At 41.2% G+C, this 19,175-nt stretch overlaps 1 protein-coding gene across 10 annotated transcripts in view; it reads right to left on the bottom strand.

The window, feature by feature from the left end:
* STAMBPL1 (STAM binding protein like 1) overlaps positions 1–14,193 on the bottom strand; it is a 53,290-nt gene extending 39,097 nt beyond the window's left edge. Inside the window, exon 1 of one of the 10 annotated variants that reach the window (XM_086378452.1) lies at positions 13,568–14,193. The gene's annotated coding sequence lies outside the window, so the exon portion shown is untranslated. Of the gene's footprint in view, positions 1–4,598; positions 4,805–12,599 lie in introns of those variants that run through there. The other 9 variants (XM_086378447.1, XM_086378446.1, XM_086378454.1 and 6 more) reach the window with 9 other exon arrangements.
* Between the last annotated feature and the right edge of the window lie 4,982 nt (positions 14,194–19,175).

The following is a 19,175-nucleotide window of genomic DNA, read 5'->3' as shown; positions in this document are numbered from 1 at the left end:
TCTAACTGTTGCTTCCTGACCTGCATACACGTTTCTCAAGAGGCAGGTCAGGTGGTCTGGTATTCCCATCTCTTTCAGAATTTTCCACAATTTATTGTAATCCACACAGTCAAAAGCTTTGGCATAGTCAATAAAGCAGAAATAGATGCTTTTCTGGAACTCTCTTGCTTTTTCCATGATCCAGCAGATGTTGGCAATTTGATCACTGGTTCCTCTGCCTTTTCTAAAACCAGCTTGAACATCTGGAAGTTCATCATTAACGTATTGCTAAAGCTTGGCTTGGAGAATTTTGAGCATTACTTTACTAGCATGTGAGATGAGTGCAATTGTGCAGTAGTATGAGCATTGCCTTTCTTTGGAATTGGAATGAAAACTGACCTTTTCCTGTCCTGTGGCCACTGCTGAGTTTTCCAAATTTGCTGGCATATTGAGTGGAGCACTTTCACAGCATCATCTTTCAGGATTTGAAATAGCTCAACTGGAATTCCATCACCTCCACTAGCTTTGTTCGTAGTGATGCTTTCTAAGGCCCACTTGACTTCACATTCCAGGATGTCTGGCTCTAGGTGAGTGATCACACCATTATGATTATCTGGGTCGTGAAGATCTTTTTTGTACAGTATTACCTCTAAGTAAATTCATTCATTCATTGACTGATTCAACATTATTTATAAAGCTCCTACTTCATGTTAGGAGCTAGTGAGAAAAGATTCAGACACTATTCATCTTATGAAACTTATATTCTGCTAGAGGCAGGAAGTTGAGCAGAGAGATGCTAAGATATTAACCATCTGCACAAATAAATCATTAAAACTGTGGTAAGTGCTACAAATACAAAATACAACAGGTAGTTATGCATTTTGGGGGCAAAAATACCTCAGAAGTGGTGACGTATTCTTCTCAGTACTTCAGGAGGACACCGATTTGCCTTGTTACCCGATGTCAAATTCGATCACCTAACTTACATCTGCCAGGTTTCTTCCCTGTAAAGACACTAGTTTTCCTCTTATAATTACAAAGTATCTTATAGCGAGTTACTTTGAGAAATGCAAATATACTTTTGCCTATTCATTTCAGCGTTCAAAGATGATTCATTCCTGAAGCAGTTATTTCTGTAGAGTTTGAAAAAGTCTGTCCTTCTATATCATTATTCTATATTTATTAGTTTAGTTGGAGTTTTTGTTGAAGATTGTTTAATTTTTGTACCAAATTTTTAAAGTTTTAGCCTAATCGATCTATTTTTCCTTGATGATATCTGGGTTATACATCATTCTTTAGAGGGTCTTCAAACTCACTAATGATAAAAATTTTAAATATGTCTACCAATCTTTTTCTCCTAGTAATTTTATGGTTAGTTATTTTTTAATGAATACCTTTGATCTGTGCAATTTATTTTTATGTAAGGAGTATGACAAGGACAGTTTCTTTTTATCATGAGGCAACCTGACCCTGAATCTCTTCAGTTTTGCTTAGCTTCTTGTCTAATTCTCAACTCTGCTCAATAAAGTGATCCGCCCAAACTAGACACATAGTACATTATTTATTCAAATGAAGTAATCTCTAGTGGCTCAGGTGGTAAAGAATCTGCCTGCAATGCAGGACACCTGGGTTCCATCCCTGGGTTGGGAAGATCGCTTGGAGAAGGGAATGGCTACCCCCTCCAGTATTCTTGCCTGGAGAATTCCATGGATAGAGGTCCCTGACAGGCTTCAGTCCATGTGGATGCAAAGAGTTGGACATGACTGAGCACCTAACACTGTTAATAATACCTCAATGAAGCTGAAAAAAACAGAGTCTGTGAATGATGGGTAAACTTACATAGAAAAAAAGATACTGGCAATTCAGAAAGGAGGCAAGGATGCAACTGTGTTTGAGGTACCGCAGGACTGGACTGAGAGTGGTAAAAAGAATGTAGAAGGATAAATAGCTACTGGGAGAGATTCTGAGGGGAAAATACATAGAGCTTGGAAGTGAAGTGGACAGACTGGGATGCAGGAGCACAAGCAGGCAAAGATACTGTGAATGTTGGCATGTAAGGGGAGCAGAGATGGTGAAGCATCTGACTTCAGAAGAGATTTCTCCTGTATTTCAGTGAATGCCATCAACATCCAATCAGTTACACAAACCCGGGAAAACCTGGAAATAGTTGCCATACATCTCCTTCCTCCCTCAATCCACATCCATTCTATCGCTCATATCTACTGAGTCACCCTCCAAGATAACTCTCAAATCTGCATTTTCTCACCATCTTTCTTCAGAGGAGCCTAATCTGTGTCACTTTTTATTATGTCTGCATCACTAGAATAGCCTTCTAATTGGTCTATTTGTTTCCATCATGTCCCTCTTTGTTTAATTCTACATACAACCGGCATGGCATTCAAATATTGTCATTTCTTCCCTTAAAACCCTTTAACAGCTTCCCATCACTGTCAACATCACATATCTTTAAAAGGTCCCACAGAGCTGGGCCTGATCCAGCTGCCAAACCACCAGCCTTCTCTGTACCCTCATTTCACACATTTACTTCCTCTGTATCCTTCCAGGGTTAGTTTAAGCATCTCTTCCTCAGGCAGATATTTTTGGCTATTTCCAGACTAAGCCACACTCTTAGTCATACACTCATGAAGAAATATAAGACAAACCTATATTGAGGGATTTTCTACAAAACAACTGGCCAGTGTTCCGAAAACGTGTCAAGATGATGAAAGACAGACAAAGGCTGAGGGATTCCCATTTCTGACCAAAAGGGACTAAGAAGACGTGACAGCAAAATGCCATGTGTGATCCTGGATGGGACTCTGGACCAGGAGGACACTGGTGAAACGGGAATAAGATCTGTAGACTAGACATTATAGTACTGTAACAATGTTAGTATCCTATTTTGATAACTACCATGATTAATGAGGTGTTAAAATTTGGGGGAAATGGGTAAAGGATACACAGAAACTCTGTGTACTATTTTTGCAGTTTTCTGTAAGTCTGAAATTACTTAAAATTAAATATTTGTAAAATGTTCAGCTAGTACTTTAACAATTCCTTCAACAAAGGACAACAAAAGGAAAAAAAGTTTGCATGACATGCAATATATATAATACCGGCTATGTCTAAACTATAAGGCATATTTGGGTAACAGTAAGAAAGAGATAAAAAGTTGAATAAAAACAGGCAAATGAACAAGTCATAAGAGAACTATGAATGGCTAAGCAACATGTGAAAGATGTTAATTTCACTAGTAATTATGAAACTATGAATTTGAAATGGTATTTTCATTTATTTGATAAACTTTACATGATCCATCATACTTAATATTGAAGACTGGAAGAAAAATTGGCTATTTAAAAAATAGTACATGTTTCTGTTGACCCAGCAATTCCAAGTTTTCCCATAGACTGTCCTGCCCAATAATACACTAATAACACACACACATACACACACACACACACTCAAATACACATTTGCTCTAGATCAATGCAGAATAGCTTAAACATATTACAATTCTGGAAACTGAAATATGTAGGAGGAAATGGAAATATGCAGGTTATTTGAAAAAAAAATTTCTATAGTAAATGAAGCCATCAGAAAAGACTTACATCTGTATGCTCTGAACCAGGAAGTTGTCCGAGTTACAGCATCAAGTGAAAAAAAAGCAAGTTATAAAATAACACAACTCCCATCTTGTATTCCTAATACATATGTATTTAATGTATGTTGGTGTTTGCAAGAAAAAAGTTGAACAACATACACTGGACTGTTTTCAGCTGGTGACTCAGATGGTAAAGAATCTGCCTGCAATATGGGAGACCTTGGTTCGATCCCTGGGTTGAGAAGATACCTTGGAGAAGGGAATGGTGGCCTGTTCCAGTATTCTTGCCTGGAGAATTCCATGGACAGAGGAGCCTGGTGAGCTAAAGTACAGGGGGTCGAAAAGAGTCGGACACAGTTGAGAGACTAACACTTTCACTTTCAACATAATTTGTTACAGATATGTATCACTTTATAATCAAATAATACTTTTTTTAAAAAAGAGCCTATACATCATAAGTAGGTAGCTCCAGAGTTTTAGTACAGCCCTGCCAGTTTCTAGATGTATGGGTTCTGACCAATTATTCCCTGAGTCTATTTCCCTGGTCTAATGTGAGACTCATGCCCAACCATGGTATGGCAGTGATACTAGTTGAAATATATAGTTACTCAAGGGCTCTCAAAGCTGAGAGAGACTATATGTCCTGACGGCTGGGCTGGGTGACCTTGATGTTACACCATAACATGCAGCTAGCTGCCTGTTGTTTAGTAAAGTCACCTTTGAGTCTTTTGTGAACCCCGTGGACTGTAGCCCACCAGGTTCCTCTGTCCATGGAATTTTCCAGGCAAGAATACTGGAGTGGGTGGCCATTTCCTTCTCCAGGGGATCTTCCTGACCCAGGAATCAAACCCACGTCTCCTCTGTTGGCAGGTGGACTCTAACACTGTGCCACCACCACTGCGGCTGCTGGAGACAGCAATTTACTGGCCAAAGGCCTTAAGGAAAACAGCTTGGGACAATTCTGCTTCATGAACCTTTCAGTCAGTCCTGCTAAAATCAAGGCCTAAGTGCTCACCTGCTCCCTTCTGCCCTTCATGAATCCTCTCTTCTGGACCAGGTATCAGGTGTCCCTTGCCCAAGAGTAAGGCTTGTTTGCGTCAGGTTAGTCCCCTGCTCAAAAAAGCAACTGGCAACCTACTGCCTACCAGAAGAGGTCCAAACACTCTTGCCAGCCCTCGGTGCTGTGCACTATTGACTTTGTTTTCCACTGCTTCGCAATATATGGCTTCCTCTACTTCTCTTTTTGATCAAACCCTCTCTGTCCTACCCCAACATCCGCCATTCAGAAGGTTCGACATCCTTTCTAAAACTTCCCACCAACTCTGTGGTTTTCTGATTTCATCTATTTAAAAATAGGTAGTAATAAGGAAATAAAACACAGTATTGGGTGCCATTATAAAAACCCCAAGGCAGCATTGACACATGTTATTCCATAAAAATGTATATGAAAGTCAGAGGAATAAATGCATAAAACTTAAAAACAGAAGCACAAATCTGAATATGAAATTAAATTTAGCTTCTAAATAGGTTTTCCTCTAAGTATGGTTTATGGACCACCTGCATCAGAATTCTCTGAAAAGGTCGTTAAAAGAAGTCTCCCGGGCCCAGTCTAGACTTACTGAAAAATAAATAACCTATGGGAGGACTTCTCTGGTGGTCCAGGGGCTATGAAATGCAGGGGCACAGGTTCCGTTCCCAGTTGGGGAACTAAGATCCCACATACTACATGGCCAAAAAATAAAACAAAAAAATTTTTTTAAACTTACAGGGGTGGCATGGAAGTCATTCTGGTTTTTTGAGACAGTTTGAGATGCACTGCCTTAGTGACTTTTCTAAGTCTTTCAATAATATTACACTTGACCAAAAGAAGGGCTTCCCTTGTGGCTCAGATGGTAAAGAATCTGCCGGCAATGCAGGAGACTTGGGTTCGATCCCTGGGTCGGGAAGATCCCCTGGAGAAAGAAATGGCTACCCACTCCAGTATTCTTGCTTGGAGAATTCCATGGACAGAGGAGCCTGGTGGGCTACAGTCCATGGGGTCACAAAGAGTCGGACACAACTGAGTGACTAACACTTTCACTAACACTCTGAGGAAAGAAAAAGAACCTTGATCTCCTAAGAATGTCATTTACATTTCTTTCAAAGCCATATTTGAATTTCTTGAACTTTTCAACATTTGGACAAAAAAGTTCCACGCCCACTACTGACTCCAAATGATTTTCATTTTTTTTCCCCCTTAAAGAGGTATAATGGTTCAGTAAGCAGTTTCTCTGCCCCATTTTTACAAAAACAGGAATGTATGAAGATTTATTCCAGGTTTCTCTTTTCTAACCTCATTCCATTCACCACTTCCAATTATTCTTCCCATTAAAGAAAATTTACCTATGGAACGACTTAAAAGCCAATCTTTCAAGGACAAAACAGATTGGAAAAAAAAATTGGAGTCAACCCATCAGATGACTGAAGCAGGAACCCACAGGCATGAAGGCCTCCCCATATTTCTTCCCAGTGGCTGAAATTCATGCTCCCAGAGTTAAAAGACAAGGCTCCAGCAACAGGTTAAATAAAATTACAGGGTCCTTAGATGAGCAGAAGTTAACCAAGATGGCCATTAGTGATTACAGTTTTCTTTCTGCTTTTAATGAAAAGGTGCACAGTTGATTATTGGCCTAGCCATTCAAGTCTGAAATGTAATACTCCCCCAGAGACCCACCCTCAGAGGTGCCTTAGAGTGTACCTCTAAGTACCTGGGAAGACAAAACAGGCAGGGAGTGTTAACTGGGGCCTAGAAGGGTTAAAAATGACTCATCACTGGCCACCTGTTTCCAGATAAACCAGAGTCAAGTCAAGTGAAGCAATCAAAGTGAATAATTTGTGATGGGTCTCTGAACGGTTATCTCTTATATGAGTCTGGGTTGAATCTTTGGTTCAGTTACTGCAGTACTGCTGAAACCTAAGTATAGCAAAAGTGTAAAAACAAAACACCAAATTCATCAAAACTCAAAGTGTTTCATCCTTAATCAAGTTTAAACTCACAAATTTTTAAAACAGTTCCTTTAAATAAACTGGACTTCAGTTAAATAATTACTTACACAAAAGGGTAAAATCAAACAGCGCAGGCTATATTTTTAAAAGTCAGATTTAAAAAATATTCCTCAACTAAATAGTATCCATGAACTTTTTACACAAGACCAAGAATAGTTTTTGCCTCTTTAGAAAAAAACAATGAGTTACAAATTTCTGAAAGTTATTTATGAGAACAAATAATTATAAGGACTAAATTGCCAACATTCGTTGGACCATAAAAAAAGCAAGGGGATTCCAGAAAAAAATCTACTTCTGCTTCATTGACTGTGAGAAAGCCTTGGACTGTGTGATTCACAGCAAACTGTGCAAAATTCTTAAAGAGATGGGAACACCAGACTACAATATCTGTCTCCTGAGAAACCTGTATGCGGGTCAAGAAGCAACAGTTAGAACCTTACATAGAACGACTGGTTCAAAATTGGGAAAGGAGTACGAGGCTGTATATTGTCAGCCTGCTTATTTAACTTATATGCAGACTACATCATGTGAAATGTTGGTCTGGATGAGTCATAAGCTAGAATCAAGATTGCAGGGAGAAATATCAATGATCTCAGATATGCAGATGATACCACTCTAATGGCAGAAAGTGAAGAGGAACTAAACAGCCTCACCTTGAAAAAGGTGAGTGAAACAGTTGACTTAAAACTCAACATTAAAAAAAACTAATATCACGGCATCTGTTCCCATCACTTCACAGCAAATAGAAGGGAAAAAAAGTGGAAGCAGTGACAGATTTTCTTTTCTTGGGCTCCAAAATCACTGTGGATGGTAACTGCTGCCATGAAATTAAAAGACACTTGCTTCTTAGAAGGAAAGCTACGACAAACCTAGACAGCATATTAAAAAGCAAAGACATCACTTTGCCAACAAAGGGCCATATATAGTCCAAGTTATGGTTTTTCCTGTGGTCATGTACAAATGTGATAGTTGGACCATAAAAAAGGCTGAACGCCGAATTGATGCTTTCGTATTGTGCTGCTGAAAAAGACTGCTGAGAGTCCCTTGGACTGCAAGGAGATCAAACCAGTCAATCCCAAGGGAACTTGAATATTCACTGGAAGGATTGTTGCTAAAGCTCAAGCTCCAATACTTTGGCCACCTGATGTGAAGAGCCAACTCATTGGAAAAAACCTCGATGCTGTGAAAAATTGAAGGCAAAGGGTGAAGAGAGTTGCAGAGGAGGAGATGGTTAGATAGCATCACCAACTTAGTGGACATGAACTTGAGCAAACTCTGGGAAATAGTAGAGGACAGGGAAGCCTGGCATACTGCAATCCATGGGGATGCAAAAAGTCAGAGACAATTGAGTGACTGAACAACAACAACAACATAATGTTAAAATATTGAAATCAGTGATGACATACTCCTTCCCAAAGAAGTTGTGGAGGAATTGAGAATTTTTTATTCTTTGTTGCCACAGCAGTCTTCCCACCTCTAATTAAAATCTGATATCTATTTTTTTTTAATTGAGGTATAACTGAAGTATAATATAATGTTAGTGGCAGGTCCAATTATAAAAAAGATCTGGGCTTTTATAATTAGATGTGATGTAATTATTTCAACAAGTCAAAGAATAGCTGATATTTAACTTTAATATTAAATTTAAATTAAACTAAAATTAAATTTAATTTTAACATTCAAGTTAAAATATTTAAATTAAAATATTAATACTCTAAAATATTCCGAATAAAAATGGTCATGAAATGGCATCATAACTTCACCATGGCTTATGAATGGGAGATATACGAGACTCTTAAAAAGTGGATAAAGGTAGATGGCATAGAAATTTTTTAAACTACAATTTCAATAATTTCCAATAATATAATATTGGAATTATTATAATATTGGATACATTTCCAATAATATAATATATATACTCATCTGTAACATCTCTCCTTATCCAGTGATTATATATAATGTAAATATCTCCCTAATATAATGTATTATACAGCATATATATTACATATAATGTATATTTTTATAATGCACACATTTATATAATGTACACACTATATTACGTATACTCTACATACACTGTAGCTTCCCAGGTAGCTCAGTGGGTTAAGAATCTGCCTGCAATGCAGGAGACACAAGAGACACAGGTTTGATCCCTAGGTCCATAGGGTTGCAAAGGTCTGGTGGGTCCATACGGTTGCAAAGAGTTGGACACAACTAAAGCGACTGAGCACACACACACATTGTATAAAAGATACGTAGTACGTATTACACGGGCTTCCCTGGTGGCTCGGGTGGTAAAGAATCTGCCTTCAATGCAGGAGACCTGGGTTTGATCCCTGGGTCAGCAAGACCCCCTAGAGTAGGAAATGGCAGCTCGTTCCAGTATTCTCACCTGGAGAATCCCATGGACAGAGGAGCCTGGCAAGCTACAGTCCCTGGGGTCTCAAAGAGTCGGACATGACAAAACAACTCACACACACACACACACACATCTTCCTGCCTCCAGCAAAGGTTCACTAGGTATAAGAAGGGATGTCACAAATGAATATAATATATATTACACAGGTCAACTTTTAGGCAAAAACAAATTGGAACCCTTCTTAATAAGGAATTTAATGAAAAATACCATTTACAAAACCATTAAACATCAAGGAAAAATAGCAAAAATTTTGTACAAGAATCTGGGTACTAATTCTACACAGGAGACGATAAACTCTACAGTGGAAATGATTGGACCACCAACTCTCATGAAGACAAGCCTCCACTTTTCTCACTCCAATAAGTGTCCCCACCTAAGTCAGGAAAGCAGACACTGAGTCAGATTGTCTAAGTTTGATGCTCAGCTCTGTCACTCTCTGAGCAATGACCCTGAGCAATTTACCTAGCTTCTTTGTGCTTCAGTTTTTTAATCTGCAAAATTGTACCTATTGCATAAAATTGTTTTATGAATTAATAATAATAATAACAAACACGTTGCAATTAACCTCATGTCAGACACTTCTTAGAACTTTCCATTTATATCTATTTATTCATTTACTCCTCCCCCAAACCTCATGAGAGAAAAACTAACACCCCAATTGAAAGACAAATAAACTGAAGCTCAGAGAACTTAGGAACTCCCCCCAAAACACATAACTCATAAATGGCAAAAAGAGTTCACGTTCCTAACCACTACATCATCTTTGAGATAATACATGTAAAGGCTGAGTACAGTGCCCAGCATACGGCACATGTTTCATAACTAATGCTTTTATTAATAAGCATTTGTCAAATGTTTGCAAGATTCTGAGGTTACATCATGGCTTGGGAGGAAATAATGCTTTGCATCAAGTGGAGAGGTGTTCTGTGGATGCGGAATATGTGTGTGACCACACTGTATGTACCCCAGATTAACACCTCCTCTTCCACATAAAACAAAGAATCCTGATGTCTGGCTGTCTAAAGTTCTCCCTTCTTCATCCCAGTGTCACTGGGATCCTCCGTTAGGCTGTCATTATCTGACACCAGATTATACCTGTACTCTCTCCTTTTGCCAATCCACTCCCCACCCAATTGCCAAAGTGCCCTTCCATAAAGATTCTTTCACACCTACTCCTTTCAGGAAACCTATCTTAAATTGGCTATGTTACCAAAATCAAATTTCCACTCCCTTGCTTTCAAGGACCTTAATAAGACATGAAAGGAACATGACTTTAACTTTAGTTCAAGTGCTCCGGTGCCTACTTACCAAATAAATACTTGATAAGAATGGCCGTGTTTCACTATGCAGAGAATAGCAGTATTTGTGCTACTTCAAAACCATGATAAGCAGTTTTAAAATTTTATTTATTTTGGGCACAGCCCAAGAGAAAAAAACTTAAAAAATATTTAAGTATCTCATCTTAAACAGCTTGACTGGAGTTTCAAAAGGGAAGAATAACAGAGAAAAATCTGCTTTATTATATGCACTATAATGTTAATATCTAGGCAAATTCCAGTCAGCTTTCTGATCTTTCATTCTGAAATTAGATCATGAATCACAGGGTAAACCTCCAATGACTGAGGATGGAAAATGAGAACTATTAAAAAAAGGGGGGAGGTGGGGGTATAACACCCTTCATTTTCAAGATCACACAATGCATTCATTTCCAAGAGTGTCTTGAAAGGCTAACTAGAGCTAAGCAAAAATATGAATTACTGGTTCTTATCTCACAGGGCTGCTTTTAATAAATACAAGTTGCTAAGTAACCAGTGGTCTGAATTAATGTCTTTTTTCCAACCATATCAATGGGCAAAATAGTATAGATTTAATTTAAAACTTAGAAAGAAAATCAAACATGAACTTCAAAGACTTAGCTATTTGTCAAATGTTTAAGTGACTTTTCCACTCAGCATGAGAAGATGAAGGATTGTACTAGAAGTTCACCTGATTTGCTTAGAAATCCAACTAATTTCTGACAAAAGGCATATCCAGATGTAGCTACATCCAGATCATTCCTGAGTTGAACATTCTGATGTCAACTCAGGATTTCTGAATGTACACTCAACACATCCAGTTGCACAACTCACATGTTCAGACAGCTGAAATAAGCAAGTCAGTAGGTAGCACTACAGTGGTTTTCCCTTTTGTTTTAGAAGGATTGCTATTGTTCCTTCAGTTGGTCTTAGTTGACTGTATCAATTGCCTCCATTTTGACGAAATGTTTAATGATTCCTATAAAGTGATGGCTAGAAACAGTCAACATTAAAAGAAGTTATATAGTGAGCATGGGAAGATTCTAGAATTGGTATTCATTTAAATGAATATTTAGTGTACAGCTTAAATATTAGACTCCAGAGACAGAGAACTGATCATCATATTTTCCAGAATGACCATGAGTCACTTTTTGTAGTTTCAACTGAAGTTACTTCTAAATTTTTCACAGGGCCGAGAAAAAAAAAAAATGCTAGGATTAGACAGAATCACAAGCCCAGTGGTTTAAAATTGTGTCTAATGGGTAAATGTGTCCGCCAGGGAGGCACCTGGTGGTTTCTGGGCAGCATGTACTATTTCTTCTACCCCTCAGATTTTAAGCAAGAATCACCAGGCTTTCCTTCTCTGTAAAAGGCAACCTCACTCCCTGGATTGTAGCTGTAAGTAGGTTTGAGGAGAATCCTTGAGGGAGGAATGTGATCAAACTGTGTTAAGTTCTTTGTGCTTAAAAAGAGAGAGAGAGAGATAACTACTGCTAACAATTCTTTAACTATTTTTATCAGTCCTTCTCAGAAGCCAATCCCAGAAACAGTCTCCTCTCCAGGAACAAGTCTCTTTACTGAGGTCCCCTCCATCCTGGGGACCACGATGCTCCCATTTCTCCCTCCAAGCCTCTCACTGGGAATGAGGCTTATGAAACAGGATGAAAGTAGGCAAGAAACTGACCCTGAAGACCACAGTGGATAAAGCAGTAGGACTCTTTACCTGCTGATTTAAATGGTGCTTCCTTGACAAAAGAGTGTAAGAAAACAAGTTTCTTCCTAAAATTCCCAAGAACCAGCTGATACATAAATTACAGTTAAAATAGTATATTCAAGAGCAGATTCCCAAGAGGCAAGCAAATTGCTGTATATATGCTTGAACAGAAAACAAGCAGCCAGTTCATTTTCCAGGGGGATTCCAATAACATCTCAAGTTTCTGAATGAAAAAGATGTAATGGAGTACATCGTAAAGAGGAACCTAATTCTCAAAGGCACTGACTCAGTATTAAATGGAAACATAGGTCTTTACAGAGAAGCTACATAATGCCCACTATAACAGAGTCACAGAGTACATCTTTGAAGTTCAAGTTAGCATCCATCCCACAAAGACTGCCAACTAAAACAAGGTTTGGAAAAACAGAAAACAGGCTTCATCTCTATATAAAACCACCATAGAAAACTACTCCCCTAAACTCGAAACAGAAAATCAAACATTCAGGTGTAACGGAACTGCTGAAACGAATCTGCCATACTGACCTTGACAGGGCCTTGAATCATGAAATCATAGATCAGCATCCTGATGATTATCCATTATAAAGTCGGAAACGCCTTAAAACCCAGGACTTCATTTTATTCTCAGTGGCTAGCAGGATGTTTGGAACGCAGTGTGTTCTCCGGAGCTCACTTAGATTTCTGTTTTACTTACTACCAAACACTGATTTCCATAAAGCCACCCCCATGCCACTCAAGCACTTAAGATTTCCTTCAATCCTCTCCATCAGGTTCTGCTTCCTGAATTACTTGTTTATTTCTTTATTTCTGAATGTCTGTAATTACAACACCTTAGGCTTTTGACTATCAGCGGTGTGGGGTTGTCTCAGAAAGTTCTGGAAAATTATGTTTTAGTGACATGCCACTTTGTGCATTTCATTAAGGCTTTCAGTTAAGGCTTATACGTTATTCAGGTGAGGGGAAAAAAAAAAAAAAAAAAGCCTTAAGAGTGGCTCGTCAAGGGCATAACAGTAAGCATCAGATACAAAGACCTGCCACACGTCCCTCCGGGACGCCTGTTTTTCCAACCTCGCCCCTTCCTTCCCCACACCACGCACCCCCAAAGACAGTGCGGTGGGCTCTCTGAACCGTCTCCGAGGCAGCACCCCAAGTCTATACCAGAAACACACGCGGGTACATGGATCACCGCCAGGGTCCCGCCCTGCCCCCCAGGAGTCACAGCTTCCTGCTTTCCCCATCAAGGTGAAACTAACCCCTGGGGGCCCGCCGGGGGGCGGACAGAGGCAACGCAGGCGGAGACAGGCGATCGCAGGGCTGGCAGGAAGGAAGTGAGCGGCTGGCAAAGCGCATTTTCCTCCCGCGGAGCAAGCCCGGGACAGGACGCCGCTAGCGGAAGAGGGGCGAGTGCGCGCCAGGCCAGTGGCACACGCGCCCGGCGTGCACACGCATCTGTGCCGGTGCGCGCTCACCCGCGGGCGCGCGCGTCTACTCACCAGCAGCCTCTGATGTCCCGAGCCCGCGTGGCACGGCGACTGCAGCGGCTCTCTCCACGCCTGCCGTGTGGCCTGGACATCCGTCTGGCCGCTGCAGCCCGGGCCGCGGTGGCTTTTGCTAGGAGGCAGTGCCGCCGGGTGATAGCGCGCCCAGGGAGCAGGCGCCCGCTCCCTGGCTTCGGCGACCCTCCTCCGCTGCTCTGCGGACTGGTGGTGCTTTGCCGCTTTCACTTGTTGGGTCTCGGTGCGCTCCTCCCCTCCTTCTCTTCGCCGCCGTGGCTCCTCAAACCCCGACGCGCAGGCCTGGCGAAACCGAGCCTGCAGCAGCCGTCCCTGCTACCGCCGCGGCAAGAAAATAAACTGCCCCTGCGATAGTCCTGGCCGCCTCTGCTCGGGCCCCTGGGTGCCGCCTCCGCCTCTGCCTCCGCCCCCCCTCCCTCTCCCCGGCGGCGGCGGCGGCGGCGGCGGCCTCCAGTGGTCCCAGAGAGAGCTCGCGGTTGGAAGCGGGTCTCTGCTTTCGGCCTAGAGGGAGTGTGAAACGATGGAGCGCACTTTCTCTCCTGAAACTCTGCCCCTCCCTTCCTCGCCCGGAATTCTCATTTTGCTCCGCCATCAGTGTCACCCAGGTGGACCAGAGTAGGTGCCTTTTAAGTGTACACGTGTGGTGATACAGCAGGATTTGAGCGTGAACTCGTGGCGCAGTGGTAAAGAATCCGCCTGCCAATGCAGGAGACACAGGAGTCTGGGGTTCCTTCCCTGGCTTAGGAAGATCCCCTGGGGGAGGAAATGGCAACCCAGTCCAGTATTCTTGCCTGGAAAATCCTATGGACAGAAGAGCCTGGAGGGCTGCAATCCATGAGGTTGCAGAGAGTCAGACACGACTGAGCGCGCACACACACTCGCACTGGAGTCAGAGGAAGGAAAGGGTTTTGATGGAAAATCTCATTAGACCTCCTGTTAGGAATTCCATCTTGAGATTTATCCATTACCCACCACCACCATGAAACACTTTAGTCCTCTTCCTTTCTGCCCACTCCCTGTCCTCCGGTAATGAAAGCTATTATATATGCTGGATATTATATTAACATGTGTAGTGTTTTTAGTATGGCCTTGGCATTGAGCTGGGCACTCTTGACGTGAAATCATACGTCATCCTCTCCACAGCCTTAGAAAAGTTACTGCTATTTTTCCCATGACTGAGATACAAAGAAGCAAGGTAATTTGTCCCAGGTTACCTACCTAGAGGCCTTCTCCGGTGGCTCAGCGGGTAAAGAATCTGCCTTTAGTGCATTAGACGCAGGAGACGCCAGTTCCATTCCTTGGTCAGGAAGATCCCCTGGAGAAGGAAATGGCAACCCACTGCAATATTCTTGCCTGGGAAATCCCTTGGACAGAGGAACCTGGGGTCCTTAAAGAGACATGACTAAGAGACTGGACACACACACCTGTGCTGGGTTTTGAAATGGAGGGATCTGACTATTACAGGCACCCTTGATTTTTAAGAAGCAATGATGTCATTGGGGTTGGGGAGAGAAGTTAAGGGGGGGGGTTTGCTTTCAAATTTTAAATTTGAGTCTAAATTTTAAAATCAGGAAATTTGGGGATTTCCTTGATGGTCCAGTAGTTAAGACTCTGCCTTTCAAAACAGTGGGCACAGCTCCATCCTTGGTTTGGAAACTAAGGCCTCACAGGCTGTGGGGTGCAGCCAAAAATTAAGAAAATAAATAAGTAAAATCAGGAAACTTTATAAAAATTCAGACTTTGGGCATGTGCTAGAAAGTTGGAAGAACTTGCAATTTTTGGATTATGGTGGGTTCTAGCAGCCATCATCTGGAATGGAATATGCACTTCAATTTCCCACACTCCCACCATTCCTTTGTACCCCACCTCACTGACCATGAGGATATGGTAGACAGTTGAGTGTGTAGTCCTCAACTAGATAATCTCATGACGCCCAGTCACGTCCAACTCTTTGGGACCCAACCTGTAGGCTATAGCCCTCCAGGCTTTTCTATCCACGGGGATTCTCCAGGCAAGAATTCAAGCGGGTCGCCATGCCCGTCTCCAGGGGATCTTCCCAACCCAGGGATTGAACCCAAGTCTCCCACATTGAGGGTGAATTATTTACCATCTAAGCCACCAGGGAAGCCCCATGACCTACTAGACAATCTAAAATTCATTGGCTATTTAAAAAATTATTCAAGATTTCTAAAAAATATTAATACTCTGAAACAAAGAATCCCACATAAATATTTACGGTAGTCATTGATCATGGTCTTGTTGCCTAGAATCCCAAACTCTCATAAAAGCCAAAATGGCCATACTCATGGGCTCCTCCCCGTACCAGCTAAGGTACTGTCACGCGACCTACTTTATCCATGTCTCTGAATCTGGAATCTGAGTCAAAGGACATTTTTGAAATAACACCATGCTCTGTAAAGTGGCTTTTGGTGCCCATAAATAGCAGTGCCAGAGGTGAGAAGCGGGGCGGCCCAGTAGCAGTGTCGGTGGTGTCCCCCACAGGCTGTTTGGGCGGTGTTGCCTGTTCTCATGCCAACTACCCAGTGGCCCTGCCTATGTGATGAGCCTGCTTTTCCAACCTTCCTGTCTCTTTGGTGTTCAATGTAATGGCCTTCCAAGACATTTCCCTTCTGCTTAAGTTAACCAGAATTGGTTTCAGTTTTATCTACGAGAGCTCTGACACAGTGCCATTGGGTTGATCCAAACTCTGCTTCCCTTTCATTAACTGAATTAATGAAAAGTAGGCACAGATACTTCTGTGGTGGTCTAGTGGTTAGGACTCCATGCTTTTCATGCAGGGGGCACAGATTCGATCCCTGGTTGGGGAAGTAAGATCCCTCACACTGCACACTGGGGCCTAAAAAAATAATAATAAATAATGATAATGATAATAACAATAATAAGGTGGGCACAAGTATTTATACAACTTTTTAAAATTAATTAATTTTATTTTGGCTGTTCTGGGCTGTGTTGCTGCACAGGTTCTTCTCTGGTGGCAACTGGGGGCTACTCAGTTGCCATATTTGGGCTTTTCATTTCGGTGGCTTCTCTTGTTGCAGAGCATGGGCTCTAGAACACAGGCTCAAGAGCTGGGCTTAATTGCTTTGAGGATATGGGATCTTCTTGGACCAGGGATTGAATCCGTGTCTCCTGCATTGACAGGTGTATTCTTTACCACTAACCCATCAGGGATGCCCTACAACTGTTATCTTAGAGAACTTTAAAGTGTTCTATAATTTTTCTTCCACTTGTAGAGATTCTATTTCAATATTAATCTCTTTAAAAGATAGGATTTTTCACCTTTATCCATTATATGAACAAAGATTGTGTATAAAAAAGTTGACCTCAATGCTAGGGAGGATGCAATAAAATGAGCCCCTTATCTGGTGGTGCAATTTGGATATTCTCCCAGGGATGGAATTTATCAGTGCGTTAATTTATTTAACAGAAGCTATAAAATACACACATCTCTTTGCCCAAAGTAATTCCACTTCCGGGAAGCAATTTATCCTAAGGAAATTGCAAATGAGTAAGATTTTTTTCCACTGAGATATTTATCACCAACTTTGGATTTTAAAGTTATGTTTATTATGAAGCTGCTTACAATACAATGTTAAATAAATAGGAATGGTACAAAACTGCATATATATATATATATATATATATATATATATAATCTCAAGTAGGTAAAAACAGGGAAAACACATAAGATAATTTATTAAAATTACCCCCTAGAGATTAGTTATGGGCAATTTTAATTGCCTTCTTTACACGTTGCTATAATTTAAATTTCCTGTAAAGGACATGATTTTGTCTTATTCAGGGAAAAGAAATAAAAATAAACAGTATTGTAATCAGAAAAATAGTAATGTTTTATCTGTCACAGTGGGCTTCCTTGGTGGCTCAGTGGTAATCAGCCTGCCAATGAAGGGGATAAGGGTTTGATTCCTGGATCAGGAAGATCCCCTGGGGAAGGAAGTGGCAACCCCACTCCAGTATTCTTGCCTGGGAAATCCCATAGACAGAGGAGCCTGATGACCTACAGTCCATGGGGTCTCAAAAGAGTTGGACACAACTTAAGGACTAAAACAACAATAATTTATCACTGTGCCTCATTTGTAATAGTTACATAACAAATGTTTGAGAAAAATCTAAAGGTAGGAATAAAGAAGGGAGGGAGAAAGGAAGGTCACACTATTTCACAAAATGAATTAAGGGATAGTGTCTCCCCTGTCATTTGCTTAGTTGATGGTACATATAGAAACTGGAATGCAACTCTAAATTGCTTTATTAAGTAATGCTGCATTTGAGTATTTCCCAACTGTAATAAGTGGCAAAACAGTAATACCGTTCTCACTGGATGAGTAGTAGGGAGTTTTTTTTTTTCGTGTTCCACAACATCAGCGATAAGTCTGTTCAGAGAAGTTGGATGAGCACAGGGTGTTGGTGTTTAAGACAAAGAGGCAACTTCTTGCCTCTGATTGGCCTTCGCCTGGCGGCTGGCCAGCCCTCCTTGGGGCACCCAAAAGTCCACAAGTTTGGAGTAGTGTTTGTTCTCCCCATCAGTCAACATCCTAATAGCATCGTATTTGCTGAAACTGACAACACTTGCACCTTGGAAATAAAGCTATGGGACAAACCTAGACAACATATTAAAAAAAAAAAAGACACATCACTTTTGCCCACAAAGGTCTGTATGGTCAAAGCTATGGTTTTTCCAGTAGTCATGTAAGGATGTGAGAACTGGACAGTAAAAAAACCTGGGCCCGAATTGATGCTTTCAAAATGTGGTGCTGGAAAAGACTTTGGAGAGTCCCTTGGACAGCAAGGAGATCAAACCAATTAATCCTAAAGGAGATCAACCCTGAATATTCTTTGGAAGGACCGATGCTAAAGCTGAAGCGCCAATACTTTGGCCACCTGATGCAAATAGCTGACTCATTGGAAAAGACCTTGATGCTGGGAAAGATTGAAGGCAAGAGGAAAAAGAGGCAGCAGAGGATGAGATGGTTAGATAGCATCACTGACTCAATGGACATGAATTTGAGCAAACTCAGGGAGATAGTGAAGGACAGAGGAGCCTGGCGTGGTGCCATCCATGGGTTCTCAAAGGGTTGGACACAACTTAGAGTCTGAACAGCAACAATAGTGCAAACAGAAAGTGGGCAGGGTTGAGTTTAAATTGATTAAGAAATTGAAATTGCATTTGTGCATTCCCCAAATTGTTTGGTGTGTGCACATAAAATGGTGGTCCTTGGAATGCTTCTCTGGTGGCTCAGATGATAAAGAAACTGCCTGCAGTGCAAAAGACCTGGATTTGATTCCTGGGTGGGAAAGATTCCCTGGAGAAGAGAATGGCAATCCACTCCGGTATGCTTGAATGGAGAATTCCACAGATAGAGGAGTTCTGTGTCCGTGAAGAGTCGGTCATGACTGAGCAACTTTAACTTTCTTTACTGGGGGTCCTTCCTGAGACCAGATGAACTGGGATTCTTGTTCTTTGTTTCACAGATTTAAAATTTCCTGATTCTGGATTATCTTTAAAATCAAAGGGGAAAAGTGAATGAAAATGACCAACTCATTCTAC

This window comes from Bos grunniens, chromosome 26, assembly GCF_055505025.1.
Source record: "Bos grunniens cultivar Pamir isolate PY7600 chromosome 26, Bosgru_T2T1.0, whole genome shotgun sequence".
NCBI classification, from domain to species: domain Eukaryota; kingdom Metazoa; phylum Chordata; class Mammalia; order Artiodactyla; family Bovidae; genus Bos; species Bos grunniens.
The sequence above is the reverse complement of the archived record's forward strand: the minus strand, read 5'-3'. Positions and strand labels throughout refer to the sequence as shown.